Source organism: Talpa europaea, assembly GCF_964194135.1.
Source record: "Talpa europaea genome assembly, chromosome: 12".
Classification (NCBI taxonomy): domain Eukaryota; kingdom Metazoa; phylum Chordata; class Mammalia; order Eulipotyphla; family Talpidae; genus Talpa; species Talpa europaea.
The window spans coordinates 56,957,634-56,975,154 of record NC_140079.1 but is presented as its reverse complement, the minus strand read 5'-3'; positions in this window follow the sequence as shown (position 1 = coordinate 56,975,154).

Below are 17,521 nucleotides of genomic sequence, written 5' to 3'. Positions count from 1 at the left end.
GACCAGCCTGCAGTGTTATTGTCAGAGTTAAACACAATGTGTGCTAACACACTGAAGATGTTTAGTAATATTCTGTAAAATTTTGGTAGTGTGAGTGACTGAAGACACTTCCTAAAGCACAAGAGGGTTAAATTGACCTTAAGAAACATCTTTTCTGAATCCTTAGTTAATCCTTAAGTTAACCACTTAGAAAAATGTGGCCCCATGACACGGCTGTACCTATCCCTGTCTCAGCCATCTTCCTGGCTACAGATTTTAGAACCAGGAAGTCTCCCCAGAAGCTAACCAGTTCCCCCACTCATTCTATTTTTTTTCAAGATTTATTTATTTTTATACAAGAGCTGGGGTACAGGCAAGAGGAGTGGGAGGGTGAGAGGATTCACCAGAGACAGAGCAGGGAGCAGAACAGGCAGACTGATGAAATACACTGCTGAGGGGAGCAGTGGGCGAGACAGGAGAGGTCTGCTGCGCCATGTGGGTATCTCCCCAGCCAGCCGGGAATCGAAACTGCACTGCAGAGGCTGCAGAGAGCTTCACAGTGCTGTACTCAACCCGCTGCACCAACAAGGAGGCCCCTGCACTCATTCTTTATAATAGGAAATAGCTCCAGAGGGCAGATTGCGTTACAAGTTTCTCCGCCCCGAGAGGCAACTGCCTCCAGTAACCGCCAAAGGGAAAACACAGACCTTCACCCCCTACTCCCCACTCCTGATCTTGCATCAGGAATGTACATTAGCTCAATCAGACCCCACGTTTTTTCTCCCTTGGGAACTATTTCAAGTAGCAAGACTCTGAGCAAACCAGTTAACTTGCTCCCACTCCTAAAACCTCCTGCCTAATATAAAAATTCCTATCAGAACAAAAGGTCAAAGGGTGTATGTTGAAATCAAGATGTCTGTCTGCTGAAATGACATGGAGCTAGGGTCCGCAGCTATGAGCCAAGAGCTGTAAGCAGAACATACCAGAAGAGCAGAGTGCAGGATGCCTTCCACCTCAAAATCAGTTGTGGCTCAGGAGAACTAGCACCTTCCTTCCCCTATCAGCCCACCTCTTTGAAAAAGCCACATGTAATACAAACCTTTCCCAGCAAACCCCAGGAAAAACCAATGTCCCAGATACAGTGAAAGTTTATGTGGACTTTTTCCAGAAAGCCATGGAACGCAATACCATTTGGGCACAAGTAAGTTCAACAAGAACAAAGCCTCTTTATCTTTGTCCTCAGATATTTTCACTAGATAGCCCTTCTCCAACGGCCAATATGCAGTGTCCAAATCTCTTTGCCAGAATCACATCATTTTGTTGCCAAGAGATACTAAGTCCAGTAGGTTATAATAAGAACACCAGACAGAAAACACCTCAACGTGAGAGCATTATATCTACTAAGATTCTCAATGTGAAAGCATTATATCTGCTACAACAAATCACACTCGCATGTTCACATAAATGACACTACCTGGCACCTTTAGGGTCAATATTGTCTTTCCTGAACTGACAGTCCAGTTCGCACAGCTGAAAGAAACACAAGAGAGCCAGCATTCCCACACACCTGCTTTGATGCCTTTCCACCTTCCTCCAGCGCAGCTTCAGGAACCTGGCCTAAGAGTCCTGCTCTCCTTTTAGGGACTGTCAAAGTCCAGGTGCCACATCTACCTAGACTTGTCTCCAATCTGCAGCCTGTCAGTTACCTTTGCAACTGCCCAGCCTCCCTGAGCTGAATCACTAGGGCAAAGTCCAGGCCAGAGGCCTCAGGCTGGGACAGACCTGACCGGTGTATTTGTCCAGAGCCCTGTTAGAAGTTGGTGCTTCTGTTTGCCTAGCCCTGGGCTGAGTCAGGTTTATTCACATGAAAAAGCATCCAAACTCCCACAGCAAACAAGGAAGAGAGACACCAGAGAGAGGAAGTCCAGAAAGCCCCAAGGCAGCCTAGCCCAGGGAGAAGGGCACCACTTAGGCATGTTGGCATGTGTCCCCACCACTGGCCGGTTCTATGACTTAACCCCTCTGGCTCAGTTTCTTCTTTCTGAAAGAGGAATAAAATACCTAGTATTTTAAATGTTTTGAAAGTGGCACATGGTCAATAAATATGTTCTTTGAAGAAGGATTATTTTTCCTTTCAAGAGATACGAGCTGATTCCACTGGCAGAGGCAGGGAGCTCACCGGTGAGTGGTAAGTACTTGGTCTGTCTGCTTTGGGTTTTTCCCATTCTTTTTTCTCACCATTGGATTCTATTTGTGCTCTCTAGATGGGAGCGAAATTTAAAAAACCCAATCTTGAACTGAAGGCCCTGAAAAGCTTCCTATTACAAGAAAATAATTTCTCATGTTCATGACCACTTTTGAATGAACATTTTAAAATTCAACAAATCATCATGTTAAACATCCTCAGCTCACACAATGTCCATGTTAGTTATATCATAATAAAGTTGGGGGAAAATAGATAAATTTCAGAATTGGGTCTTTAAAAGCCCACACCATTTATACTTTCTTTAACAAACACTTACTGAGTCCCTATTGTGTGCTGGGATTTGACACATAAATCCTGGCCTTTACAAAGCTTAGAGCAAATTAACCTCTCAAATTGTCAGTAGACCAGGGAGCCAACTATAGCTGGTCTTAGGCTCAGACAGGATAAAATGTACCTAAACTAGAAGACTTTTTTTATTTTAATAAACTCTTAAGATCTGACAGCAAAACTGAGGCAACCAAGGGGGAGGGCAGTGGCTGGGGGTAGGGGAGAGAGGGAGCCCAGTGGAACACCATGGAAGATTGTTGCGACACTGGTGGTGGGCTGGATATGAAAAGATACATTTGTAGAAGTTTGACCATATAGCCCCTGGAACACATGCAAAATGTAAACCTATTTTATCTCAATAAACATAATTGGGGAGGAAAAAGACTTTTATTTGTATTTGTTATTGAAGTAGTAGTGCATTATATGTTTTAGGTGTGCATCATTATTAGTTGTTATTATTAACTACATCATTAACTAAATCACATTAAGTTCATCACCATAGTTCCAGTTCCATCCTTCACCAGACAATTGACTCTTTTTTTACCCTTTTTATCCAAACTCCAAACATTTTCCTTTTGGTAACCACTAGTTTGCTCTTACTAAACTGCAAGATTTTCTGTGACATCCTAAACTGACTCCTAGGATCTTTACTGAATGTAGAATTCTCTGGCTCATGCTTAATGGTTTCTTACCTCCTGATGGGCTGTGAAGTTTGGCTCACAGACAAGTTCAGCCCTCCTGGGAAGAGGTATTGGAAAAGGACACACACACTGACAACAGGATTCAGACACAGCTGATTAGGGCACAGGCTCAGATATCAATTATGTGTTCCAGTATAGCACAATACCATTCCTAAGTGTCTGATATAATTCTTTTGATTTATAATAAAATGTTAATTAATTAATTTTGCTGAGCTGACAAGAGCTGTTTCGGGAATTGCGTGAGCCATGGGTAATCTGAAATCTATCATGGTGGGAAAATTTATACCATAGAAATTGGCAATTGCTACAAAGCAAGGTTGTTCTTGTGTTCAGAGAGGTAATTTACCAGAATACTGATTACAAGCCCAAAGTCCTAGCTCCTAATTCAGTGTTCTCTCAAGTACAGAATCATTATTCTGTTACTAGCTTTAGTGCACATCTCTGATTTAAACATCTAGCCCAGTTATTCCAAATACTCCTTTTGTGACATCCCAAAGCACCTCTAATTATCTCAAGAATTATTATGAAACTCTTCAAACACTCACCAACCAAAATTAATTTTAATTAGCTTTAATTATTTGATATAGACATATGGCATGTAACAGTTATATGGGTCATGGAATGAAATAGATTGTAATGGGATCTCACCACTCCAAAAGGCTTGGGATTTATCAGTCCCTGCCTTCCCAGCCCCACATATCTACAGTTGCTAAGTCTTTTAAACTAACACCTCAATTCCTCCTAGTTTCTAACCAAATGTACCCAGCTTGACAACACATTAACAGCTCATTCCTACCAGGAGGTGAGCTAAAATTAGTCTTGCCACCCCAAATCCTGATAGTCATGCCCTTGCATGATCCCACAGGCTTCCCCATGTAAGAATAGCTCAGTCCTGACCTTCTCCCTTCCCCAAGTGTCCTATCCCCATACCCAATTCTTTCTCTGCATTCCAACTATCTGCTAAAGTTGAAGCCCCGGCCATTTGTTAATTCATGTGAATTTCCATTCCCAGCCTTCCCAACTGTTAGATCACTGAGGAGGATCTTGCTTCAAACAAGAGTAACTACCCTAGCTTAACATCTGTCTAATGAAAGTATCATTGCAAAGTATGCTGCTAATATCTACCCACCAAACTAGTGCTGGTGGATGTGCATACCCACCTAGCTCCAAGTCAGGCTTGCCATGAATCCTACAAACTATGATTGAATGACTGGTAAAACTTGCAGGGACAGCTCAACATTTGAGCCAGAATTCACCCCATTTCTTTAATGAAAGTAAAAATTTAGAAAACAAATGAGAAATTCCATGTCAACAGGGAAACTGTATTTCAGTCTGGATAATGAGATTGTGGATGAATTTATTTTTCTCTTCTGGTGAATACTTTCTAATGTTCTACAATAAATATTATTTTAAAAGACAAAATCAACTATGTTATTTTTAATCAATATTATATCCAAATGTGGTGTTGTCACATCAGTAACCAATTATGCACCCAAATTCTTAAAAAAAGGCAGTGATTCCCCAAAGTATCCAGTATTGGTTCACTGTATTCTGTCTGCTCTTCTGGATTAAAGATTCTAGAAATCATTCACTCACTAAACAAATGTTTACTGAATACCAGCTATATGCCCAGCAATGTCACATGCATTGGGAAAAGAAAGATAAATAAATATAATCCTTGCCCTTAAAAAAGCTTTCAGTCCAGTGGAGAAGTAGACATTCAAATATGCAATCATAACACAATACAATAATTATTTTAATGGAGATATGACTGATTAACAGATGGTGGGACAAGACAAAATGCAAGATTAGAAACAAGGATATGTGCTATTCAAGATCATTCCACAAAACAAGCAAGACTGATAAATATCAAAATAGGAGAGTGGCCACCAGTGCCACTGAGAAGAAATATTGAGAAAGGCAACCTGTGAAAAAAGCTTTGTGTCACTAGATTTTAGAACGAGGAGGCACTATGATCAAAGAGCAACAATTTCAGTGGAACTATGGTCAAGGGAATGAGGAATTAGACAGAAATCACTTATGCAGTGAATAGAGAGGAAGGGAAAGGAGTCTACCAGTAAAATCACTCTTTCTAGAAGCCTGGATGTGAAGGACCGGGGGCAATGGGCTACTATGAGGTACTTGGGTTTCAAGGATCAATTTGAGCAGGACAAGAGGAGAGATATATACTGATTCATATGGAGAGACTGGAGAACCAGAAAGGAAATACAATTACTCAAGGAGTAAATCTCAAAGGAGGCTGGTCATACGGAATCCAAAATAAAACTAAGGGCTCCTATCCCTCTGAGAAAGAGATGAAGAAGGGGAAGATGGGTACAGATAGAGGCAAGTCTGTACAAAGAGGGGCTGGATTCTGTGGGTTCTCTGTGCAGGAGACTGCCAAATTCCACAGGTTAGGGACCAAGCAAACACGTAGTAAGAGACCTGAGAAATATGATGAAGGTGTGGACAGGTCAGTGTGAAAAACAGGCTTTAAGTCGGACGGGTTCTCAGAGGAACAAATGGACAGGAGGTGCAGCTGTTCTGGGAGCTGTTCTAGGCCAACTTGGGGCTCCCTGGAGACACTGACCTTCTGTGCTTTGTTTCATGCTGCACCCGAGTGTCCAGCATGGGGCCCAGTGGATGATACTGAAGATTTTATTTGTAAATGAATCAATGCCTTAAATTTATAGCAGCAACAGCCTAACTGTATGATGGTATCCAGTAGTTTTCACAGCCCCAATATGGAGTTAAGTTCTCTTAGAGCATTTCTAGAGGAAGTAAGAGAATATGGAGAGTGTGAGTTTAGGGTCCCAACCAGAGAGTGGTTAAAGGAATGCCGCGAGGGACATAAATGAGACAGAAGCAGGCACAAATTATCTGCATGTCTAGTTAAACAAGGTCCCTTGCAATATTAGACACACATTCCAATAGGACTGTGAAAGAAAAACATGACTTAGCCAATGTTATAACCACCGAATAATGGCCACACCTGCATTTCCAGCAACATCTGATACTTCGAGATGCTTATGCGTCAGCAAGCATGTCCTATCTTTGACTCCAAAGATGAGTCAAGGAGTGCAGGTATGTGCAGAGGCACCACACAGAGCCAGCCCTGGAGTCTCACCATCAAGTCTTGACCCCTTGCATCAGGTGAGCTGGGAGGCAGGTAAGACACAGGGTGGCCTATGACATCAGCATTTGGGGTTACCAGGAAAGGACATGTACCAGGAAGCACGGGCTGAGGGCCAGAGACAATTAGCCTGGTGCAAGGACATGAGCTACTGGTGCCAATCCTAGAACTGTTGCTTTTACTTTGATCTTGAAAGTAAAAGTTTGGGCGCAAAGCAGGTTTCCCTCAGGACCAAGGAGCTTCGTGCACGGCCCCTGATGAATGGGCTCCTTTAAATGCTACATACCTGGCTGCCTGCAAACTTGCCCACCATGCATCTACTTCTACTGCCAAGAATTTAGAAACAGCCTATTATCCAAGAAGAAGAAAGACTCCCTTCTTCTTTATCAGTCCAAGGCAGATGAAGGCAGCCCACCTCCTCTCTCGCCATCCCTCCCATTGTATTCATGGACTCTGAACCATGGGGACCTCGGTGGCAGATGGATGCGGCTGTGACTTCTGAGCCCATGTGGAGCTCCAACAGGCAAGGTGACTCACACACCTGCTAACTGAAATAAAGAGCTGTCATATGCTTGGAGAGTGTCTGAGCCCCCAAGGCCAATAGGATGTAAATTCCCCAGAGGAGCAGTGCCACTTGGTGGCCCTGGAATAAAACCATTTTTGATTCATTGTCAAATGACAGTGTGAATTTGGGAAAGTCATTCTGTATCTCCTTGTTTTCATCCATAAGATGGGGTGATAAAAGAAGCTACCTCACAGAATTATAGTAAAGAGAGAGATTTAAAATCCATGTACTAGCCACATAGTAAATGCTCAATATTTGTTAACTATTATCATTTCCCTGGAAATGCTGGAAAGGGCCCAGGAAGCTTTCTGCACAATTCACCAGAAAGGGATCAATCGAATACCTACTCTTGCTGTGAAATCTACAACTCTTCCTTGATATATAATTCAGCGCCCCCATTGAGCCACGAGATCAGGGGAAAAAGAAAAACTCGGCTACACAGCCACATTAGGAAATCAGATTGGGTTGAGGTGAGAACATCGGAATTAGACTCTTCAGCTCAGTGCTCCTCACACTGGGGTACTGTAGTCCCAGGGTCAGTGTAGGATGCCAAACTGTAAGCAAAAATTTTATTATTTAAGTAATTTTAAATAGTACTGCCATTGTAAACAAGCAAAGATATTTTTGTTATTGACTATTATGGAATAAAATTCAAATTGGTATTAATATTTACAATGAAACTGAGACTTCAAAAATGCCACACTAGCCATAGGGCAGATCCATACACACATTTGCACAAGCCCACACACTGTACCCCCAGAAATCATTCCTGCCATTTGGAGGAAATATTTGAGAGACATTTAGAACACGAGTAGATATTCAGACTCGTAGCTAATGAGCTGGAAAGAATCTCTAGAAAGAACCCAGCACTGCAGAGGAAGCAGTATCTAAGTCAGGGAGACTTGGCCCTCTCAGGCATAGAACGCTCATTCACAGCCCCATAACTCGCTAAGCTCTCTACTGTCAGATAAAAATTCCCTCTTACTTAAGACTCTGCAGGGTTCCCAGGAGTCCAGGAGTTCAGCAAGCGTTAGCTGTCCAGGGGCAGGGGTTCCTCAGGCCCTTTAGAGAAACGCACCCTACACTGGAGCCCAGAAGCACTTCCTGGTGTCACACACATGACTCTGACTTTTGTTTAGACTCTAAGTCGGGACGGACAGCCACCAAGCCACTCAGCAACCTTGCACAGTGTTCGGCTCCGGTTACATTGTTCCAGTTCTGCTTAAGTTTCCTTGTAAAATTACCTTCCACAATCATTTTGGGGAGCAGCGAAGATGCAAGCAGAAGGGATATAATTTTAACTATGCCATTTCCCAGTCATGTGCCTTTTGGGGCTAAAACCACTCCATCTCTCTGAACCCTACTCCCCTCATCTTTAAAATGAAGTTGAAAAAAATACCTCACAGGACTGTGAGGTGGATAAAATGAAATGATGTATGGAAAACACCACAGTGCCTCTTAAATACAGAAGAGGGCGGCAATATATTTCCCTTCCAGGTCCCTTACATTCTGTTAAAGGTGTAACAAACTAAACGGTCTACAAAATTAACAAATATGACAACATACAGTCGTTAAGAGCTTAGGTTTCATAGTAGAACTGAATTTGAGCCACTGACTGGCTGAGAGACCTCCAGTAAGTGACTCAACCCCTCAGGCAAAAGGTCCTCATTTGTCAAATGAATGCATCATAATATATATCAACAACAAGGCCACACAGTAAGTGAAGTGGTACACTTGGTATGGAGTAGGTGCTGAGTTAATATTTGGTTAATAGAGTCTCCCTGGTTGCACAGGGTTAAAAACACAGTGCTATCAATGTCACCTGCCACTGCAGCACGAGTTTGATTCCTGGCAGGCCAGGGAGCAACCTACATGGCCCAGCAGACCTCTCCTGTCTAGCCCACTGCTCCCCTCAGTAGTGTGTTTCAGTAGATCCACCTGTTCTGCTCCCCACTCTGTCTCTAGTGAATCCTCTCACCTCCCCACTTCGGTCCTACACCCCAGTTCTTGTATGCATAAATAAATAAATCTTAAAAAAAATTTTGGTGAATAACAGAATGCAAGATCTAGGTAAAGCACATAGCACAGTGCCTGCCATGGTAAGTGTCCAACAAATGGCTGTTGTTGGTGTTGTTAAAAAGAGTGACTATAGGGCCTCCCTGGTGGCACAGCAGTTGAGCGCCGGGCTGCGAAGCTGCCCACAGCCTCTGCAGTGCCGGCTCAATCCCTGGCAGCTGGCGAGGGTCCCACATGGTGCGCAAACCTCTCCTGCCATGCCTGCTGCTCCCTTCAGCAGTGTACTTCATTGGTCTGCCTGTTCTGCTCCCCGCTCTGGCTCTGGTGAATTCTCTCACCCTCCTGCGCTTCTGACTGCACCCAGTGCTTGTATAAATAAATAAATAAATCTTTTAAAAAATATATTTAAAAAAAAGTGACTATATGGCATAAGAGTTCAGGGGATATGCACTTATCTAGCTTTTATCATAGCAGTTCACATTTAACTTTTATCTTAGCTGGTTTTTGCTGTTGACTTGGGATGTAATCTGAGATTATTGCTTTTCTTTTCTATTCTGTCCTCTCTCCCATCATAATAATGCATTGCACTCATAGCTTGTCTTCCCCCAAGATGCCCATCCTCATCTCATTATTTCCATTATCCAGTGGCATCCATAAAGAGTTTGTCCATTTTGGGGGACAATGAAAGTGAAACTGGAATGTGCAAGAGATTTGACATTGTCAGCATCAGTCATCAAGCGAAGGAAAAAAAATCAGTCCCAGGACTTCTAATCAAAGCTTTGTTCAGAAAAGCATACTGAATAAAAATAGCCATGTGATATATTTAATGCAAAAAGGCAGTTATTTATAAACACATCCATGTGAATACGATGATTACAATCTTCAAATCTATCAGTCAGTGTAAATAGGTTCATTCAACCTATTACATATATAGGCTACATATAAATATATATTTTTATTCATAAAAATTAGAACTCAAAGATTAAATTCTTTATTTTCTCCTTGTCCCATTTGTCAGCCAATAAAGGTGCATACCCCTTTACTTGTTTTACTTCTCTTCCCACCGTTCCATATACAGAAATAGCCCATGTGTGTGCACAGCATGAGCGCATATACATATTTTAGGGCCACTCAGATCCCTGTTCTCTCAGTATGGAGTAACTGGCTGCGGATGTAGCAAAGATCCCCAGGAGTGCTGTTCTAGTGCTGAATTTAGCACACCAGGGCAATTTTCTTAGGAGTCACTCAGGATGCCAAAAACAAAATTCAAACTTCAGTTTCTAGAGGACATTCAAAGACATGACAAGAAGATGGAGAAGTTTCTTTTCTAAGCATAAATGTCTGCAGCCATCACAAGGGAGATGGCCAAAAATTCATTATTTTCTGGGAGCACCTCATAAGCAAATGTTTTAAATTGTCTGCTTGCTGAGTAAATACTTATTGTCTTTCCTGACATGGCTTTGTTGAAGTAGCTTCTGTATAAGCTTCCTAGGAATAGCTCTTTTTTCACTGAGGATGAAAACTTTTTATGCCCATGAAATCATGTCCTTGTGCCGGTCCAAATGGCATTCATTAAATGAATGTTGTCACTAAATGAATCTCACTGGGGCATATAGTCTCATCCCTGGGAGAATGGGGAAAAAATACCCTTCACTCAATCAAATAATTTTTAGACAAATATGAAATCATTACTCGTTGCATTAAAAATATTTTCTCTTGTATGAGTTGACTCCCAAAGCTCCCCTAATAAGGCTGCTGAGCGCCAGTACTATGAGGAAGGATCCCCAAACAGTTCCTGCTCCTATTTAATTTGCAAGAAATGGCTGAGGAGATGTTGTCTTTCATTGTGTATTCATTGAGGGACTACTATGTGCCTTATTTTAAGTTTTAAGGGCAGGACACACTAAGCAAACAAAATGATGTTGTTCCTATCATCTCAGAGTTTACTGTCTAATCAAGACACAGACAAGGTAACAGACAAGTCCAATAATAAATGCTGGGGGATGATGGCAGTAAGAAGCAAATGAAACATACAGCAAAAGTGCCAGACCTGGGCCTCCCTGGTGGCGCAGGGATTAAAGGCTCAGCACTATCAAGCTATTGCCAGTCACTGCAGCACGAGTTTGCCCCCAGACCAGGGAGCTAACCCACATGGCACTGCAGACCTCTCCTATCTCACCTGCTGCTCCCCTCAGCAGTGTATTTCAGTAGATCTGCTTCTCCTGCTCCCTACTCTGTATCTGGGGATTCCTCTCACCACCCACCCCGTACCTCTGGCTTACACCCAGTTCTTCTATGCATAAATTAAAAAAGCCATTAAAAAAAGTGCCAGACCTGGTCAGGGAAGGCTTTCCAGCACAAAGGTGTCTCACTGGGAGGGGTGTGTGTTAGGCTGGAAGGAGGGAAAAGAGGAGAGGGAAGAACATATTCCCAACAGATACTACAGGGACTCAGCAGGAAAGGCGAGCCTGCCATTCAGTACATCAACAGTGGGTTTTGTTAGTGTGGCTGGAGCCTAGAATGCAAAAAGAAATTGCTATAGACGGAATGTTTGCATCCCCCCAAATTTCATATGTTGAAACCTGTTCCCTGATGTGATAGGTCTGGAGGTGGGCCTTTGGGGGTGATTAGGTCATGAGGGTAGAGACTTCATAAAAAGAGATTAGTGGGCCTCCCTGGTGATGGGGGCTACATTGCAGCACTATGAAGTTCCTCAGCCATTGCAGCATGGCACAGAGTTCAATGCCCTGCCTGCCAAGGAGGTACACACATGGCACAGCGACCTCTCCTGACTCTCCCGCTGCTCCCCTCAGCAGTGTATTTCAGTCTGTCTGCCTGTTCTGCTCCCCACTCTGTCTCTGGTGAATCCTCTCACACACCCCCACCCCACACCTCTGACCTATACCCGAGTTCTTGTATGCATAAATAAATAAACTTTTAAAAATAAATAAATAAATAGAATTAGTATCCTTAAAAAAGAATCTACAGAGAGCTCCCTTGGCCCTTCTGCCTTATGAGGACACAGTAAGAAGGCCACCTCTGAACCAGGAAGAGGGCACCCACCAGATACCCACTCTACCAATGCCTTGACCTTAGAGGTCCCAGCCTCCAGAGGTGTGAGAAATAAATTTCTGTTGTTTATATTCCAGCCCCTCTACAGTATTCTATTACAGCAGCTCAAATGGACTAGAACAGAAGAAATGAGAGCTGAGACAATAGACTATTCAGCTGTCCCATCCAGCCAGGTAGCACACAGTGTGACTACAGGTCTCCCCAGCCCTAACTTGTGTACACACACTTATGATGAACATGTGTTGTTTCAGTCTGCCCAGCACCCTATGCTCTGGCTTCTGGTAATAAATCATCTTTTTTCCTTTGCCATGCTTCCCATCTTCTCTCAGTTTGTGTGTGTGTGTGTGTGTATGTGTGTAACTCACGCATCACTGTTCTAAGAAGGGACATAAATTCACACCCAGAGAGAGTCTTACAGCTCCCTAACCATAGTGATTAATTCAGCAGCTAGCATATGTCTAGGACGCATGTGCCTGGCACTTATGCTTGAACTAGCAAGCGGGAAAGCAGTGTGCTTCCTATTAGAGTTGACAGAGATAATAGAATATCAGCCCAGAGCCACAGGCAGCCATCTGGCTACCACTCATTCATTCAATAACAGTTTATTGAATAGCTATTATGTGCCTAGTGGCACATTAAAATACAAAAGGCATAATTCTGTTTCTTAGGCTTTCAACATCAACTAGAGAGACAAAGTAAACTAATCATGTAAATAAAATGTCATGTTACATAGATAATCATATGATCAGGGAATGGCAGCGAATGTAAGAAATGTTCCTGAGAAAACATTTTTTGAACCTTATTGGATAATTAGCACTTGACAGAATGAATTGGGACATGGTGGTGGTTCTAGAAGAGAAATTAGGGATTACAGAGGCATAGAGGGGAGCGTTAGCCAGGCAAGCTCTGGTGACCCACCAAATTCAATCAGATTGGAGGGTAATGGCTATTCAAGGGGGTGGGGAAAAGAAATCCAGACAGCCTTGCTGGGAACGAATCATGGAGGGCTTGGGTTCTTGCTGAATTAACTACAAGGAGCTCCCAAAAGAGTTCAAGCAGATGGATGAGACCATCAAGTTGGCCTTTTAGAAAATCACACAAATCATAATGTAGAGAATGGTTTGAGGAGTGCCAGAATGCAGGAAGGGTGAGCCTTAGGGGGGAGCTGCAACATCTTCCTTTTTAAAGTCAATTCAAGTCAAATAAGGATTAGGCAAAGGTGAGCAGGTCCTGAGTCTTAGATTTTCGAGAGGAAAACTGGGATTTCCTGGTTAACTGAATTGTGCAGCTTTGGCCTGGTGAGGGTCAAAGTGATATCCCTGATCAAGATTAAATACAGGTGGAAGACACAGGTTGTTCAGCTTGGGCCATGGTAGGTTGAGTTTCTGCAGGGCAATATGCTGGGGGTGTCTGAGACAGTGAATATGAGTCAGGAACTCCTTAGAGAAGTCTTCAGGGACTCTGGGGCCCCTGAGAGAGGTCTTCAGGTGGCATTCACTATTTCTGCAGTTTATATGCATGTTTATATGCACTGTCAGTCAGATATTGGCAGCATACAAGTCATAATTAAAATCATGGATATGGATATGGATGTGATTGTCAAAGAAAAGCAGATTTCAAGACAAGAAAGTAACAGTTTTAAGTAAAAGGCAGAGGGAGAAAAGTTCATGAAAATTGAGAATCAGAGGGCCTCCCTGGTGGCGCAGCGGTTGAGCGCTGGGTTGCGAAGCTGCCCACAGCCTCTACAGCGCCGGTTCGTTCCCCGGCTGCTCCCCGGCCACTGGAGGAGGGTCCCACATGGCGCGCAGACCTCTCCTGCCGCCTGCTACTCCCCTCAGCAGTGTACTTCGGTCCTTCTGCCTGCTCTGCTCCCCGCGCTGGCTCTGGTGATTCTCTCACCCTCCCGAGCTTCTGACTGTACCCTGTGCTTGTATAAATAAGTAAATTAATTAAAAAAAAAAAGAAAATTCTTAAAAAAAAAAAAATTGAGAATCAGAGCTGGAATACCATGAAGGGAGTCAAGGGAGGAGAAACTAAAGAGAACAATAACAGCAGCGCAGCAATCCTGACGTGTCCACTGCAATTCATAGGGTCGGTGGATTGGTCAGAAAACAGGTAGGAGGGCCTCCCTAGCAGTGCAAGGAGTTAAGCACTGCGCTATGCAGCAACCCACAGCCTCTGCAGCACAAGTTTGATCCCCAGCCAGCCAAGGAGCTACCCACATGTCGCGGCAGACCTCTCCTGTCTCACCTGCTGCTCCCCTCAGCATTGTATTTCAGTCAGTCTGCCTGTTCTGTTCCCCATTCTGTCTCCGGTGGATCCTCTCACCCCCCGCATCTCTGGCCTGTACCCCAGCTCTTGTATGCATAAATAAATAAATCTTTTTAAAAAAGAAAAGAAAAAGGGTAGGACAGTAAAGAAGGACCATGAGTGTTTGTTCATTGGCTGGTTAGTTGGTATAAAATAGGAGATGCTCTGACATGCCTGCCTTTGGTGTAAAGCCAGTGTAGAGATGAAAGAATAAAGGAAATGAGTGATGGATGTGGTCCCTCAGGGGCCAATGGGAACAGAGCTCATTGTCCAAATGACAGGAGAACTCTGGGGTCAAGAAGTACATGTCTGCCATTGAGAAGAGGGAAGGAGGCAGCTGGGGATGGATGAATGCCTCTGTGGATAATTTTGTGAGTAAGGCTGGTGGAAAAATGTACACAAACTAATTATATTAAACAAAGTGATTCTAGGGCCTCCCTGGTGGTGCAGGGGTTAAGTCTCAGTGCTATCAAGCTATCACTAGCCACCTCAGCTTGATCCCTGGCCAGGGAGCAACCCACCTGGCACAGCAGACCTCTCCTGTCTCGCCTGCTGCTCCCCTCAGCAGTGTATTTCAGTCAGTCTGCCTGTTCTGCTCCCCACTCTGTTTCGGTGAATCCTCTCACCCCCTCACCTCTGGCCAACACCCAGTTCTTATATGGACAAATAAATAAATCTTTTTTTAAAAGTGATTCTATTTATTATTCTATTAAAATATGTTCATGATTTCCAATTTCCAAAGCCAAAAATGACTGAGCAGAAGGGGATACATTTCAGGAAGCTATGGATGAACTGCACAATCCCTAACGGTGGGGATTTTCTATTATTTTCCTCTTTTGTAATATTTTTCTCTTCTATTTGAAACCATAGCCTGGCTTATTTTTGACTCCTTGTAATTTCTTTCAAGCTGTAGCCTGTAGGTTTCACCTATTTTAAGCAATTTCATTTTCCTGAGTGTCAGGATTTTTGTGTGTTTTTGCCCCTCAAAAATGAGCAGCAGTTAGAAAGATACTTGTTCCAATCAATAACCATTTGGAGATAGAAACTCAGATATTAAAGATCAGTGTGAGTTGCTTCTCGGAAGCAACCTTTCCTCCTACCAATATCATATCATAAATGTGCCCACCTTGGAGGATGCTTCAGGTCTCTGTTACTCACAACCTGAGTAGGTCTGGATGGTGACATGGGATCTCCAGCTCATATATAAAGGCCCCCTCTTCAAATTGGATATGGAGCAAACGCAATGCTGTGTGGAAAGCTGCTCGGCCAGGGAAACACTCACACTAGGGAAGGAATCACTCTCTAAAGAGGTTATCCTTTCCAATCCATTCATGTTAAGCACATGAGCTAAAGCCCAGGTTAATTGGAATGGAGGGGAGAGCCTGAATTCAGGTCTCCCTGACACCCCACCCACCACTTACTCCGCCTCTCATAACTTCTTTTTTCCTGTTGGGCAGCAAACTCAGCAGGGTCAGAGACCTATTCCATCTGTTCCCTTAGGTATCCCCAGCATAGAGTTGACAATAAATATCAGTTAGTAAAACACCCAGGATAGATCTCACTTTGTCATTCGTGAGGTTTCATGCAGAGCTGAACACCAGGGTAAATGGTCTCAACAGAAAGAAAAAAATCACAAACACTTGGTTTATGAACTCTGAAAATGCCAGAAATGCCAGATGTGACTTACATGGTGGAAACTCTAGGACAGCAGCTGTATAACCATCTCTTGCTAAAAGATCGTGTCAGGGTTTCATTTGGCCTAGGGTTGGCAGACACCACACTACTAGTTATCTATATAGCTTGAAAACAGAAGTTTCCACATTGCCTTTAAGTCAACTTTAATGGACTTGAATCCTTCTTAAAATATTTAACAAACTCTCTTCTCACTCCCCAAATACTGTCACTGCTAAGCCTCCTTTCATTTTCCCTCAATCAAGCCTGCCTAACATTTTTATGTAAGTTGAAATCCCATATCCTTTTATACCTTAGTAAAGCAAACCATTCCATAGGGGCTAGCCCCTACCAAAGTTTGCAGAGTATACAGGTTCTTCAAAGAGTTAGGGTTTGAAAGTAGCATGAGACACAGCTGAAGTCAGTTTTTTCAAACAAGACCCTGTGAAGTTCTTCGTTTTGCTGAAAACCATGTGCCAGCCTGATGCCTTTTTACCCTGGTTGAGACCAAATTCTTCTCAAATGAATCTGCTAAAAGGGTCTCTGGGGAGAACTGCATTCTCTGTTAGCATTCTTCAGTTTGGGTTTGCTTTGGGTTAATTGGTTAATGGTGAAAATAAGTACTTACATCTTTGGCCCCTAAATCAGGAGTGGCTGCTGCTGCTTCTGCTACATCCCATCCTGACAGCCTGCTGTTACTCACAGCTGGCAGACACTGTGAACTGTGTTGCCACGTCAGCTGCCCAGAACCTTTCTGCTTCAGCCACAGTTTCCCAACGGGATGATTTTGTCTGTACATCCTGAGGCTGGAAACATGATCTGGCCACCATATTGAGAAGGTCTGGTGAGGGAAACCACGACCTGAGATGACAGAAAGAAACTACACATTCTCTTTCATGTGCCTAAATAAGAATTTCAAGGAAAATTTCAACATTATATTGACTTTCTAAACAATGATGACAGCAAGTTAATAGCTGACAAAATCAAAATCAGGATTAGAAATTGAAAAAGTAAAGTTCAGGGATTCAGCATTATGGATTTAAGTTTATTAAAATGCTTTGAAAGGCAAATCTGTTGAAACAGTGAATATTCATGAATAGGGAAATAGTTGAATAGATTATGAAACATTTATGAAATGGAATATTAGGATATCTAGCAACAAAAATTAAGTTAGGTCTCTATCAATTCACTTGGAGGAAGTTCTACAGCATTTATTGAGAAAAAATATATAATACCATCCCATCTGAGGTATCTATAACACATTATTGTGTGAAAAAGTAATTATCCCATGTGCTGTTATTATATATATATATATAAAAAACTGCATGTGATTATATATGAGTATTTATGCATCTATTTAGATAAAAGTACATAAAAGGTATATGTCTAGCAGTTAATAATAATTCCTTTGTTTGAAGTAGAGAGTGTACAAAGGCAGTGGATGGGGTGGAAGTAACTTTTTTAAAGATTTCACCACACAACAGCATTTATTTCATCCCATTCCTTTAAGATTATCTGTATATGAATGAGGTTTGTGCTTA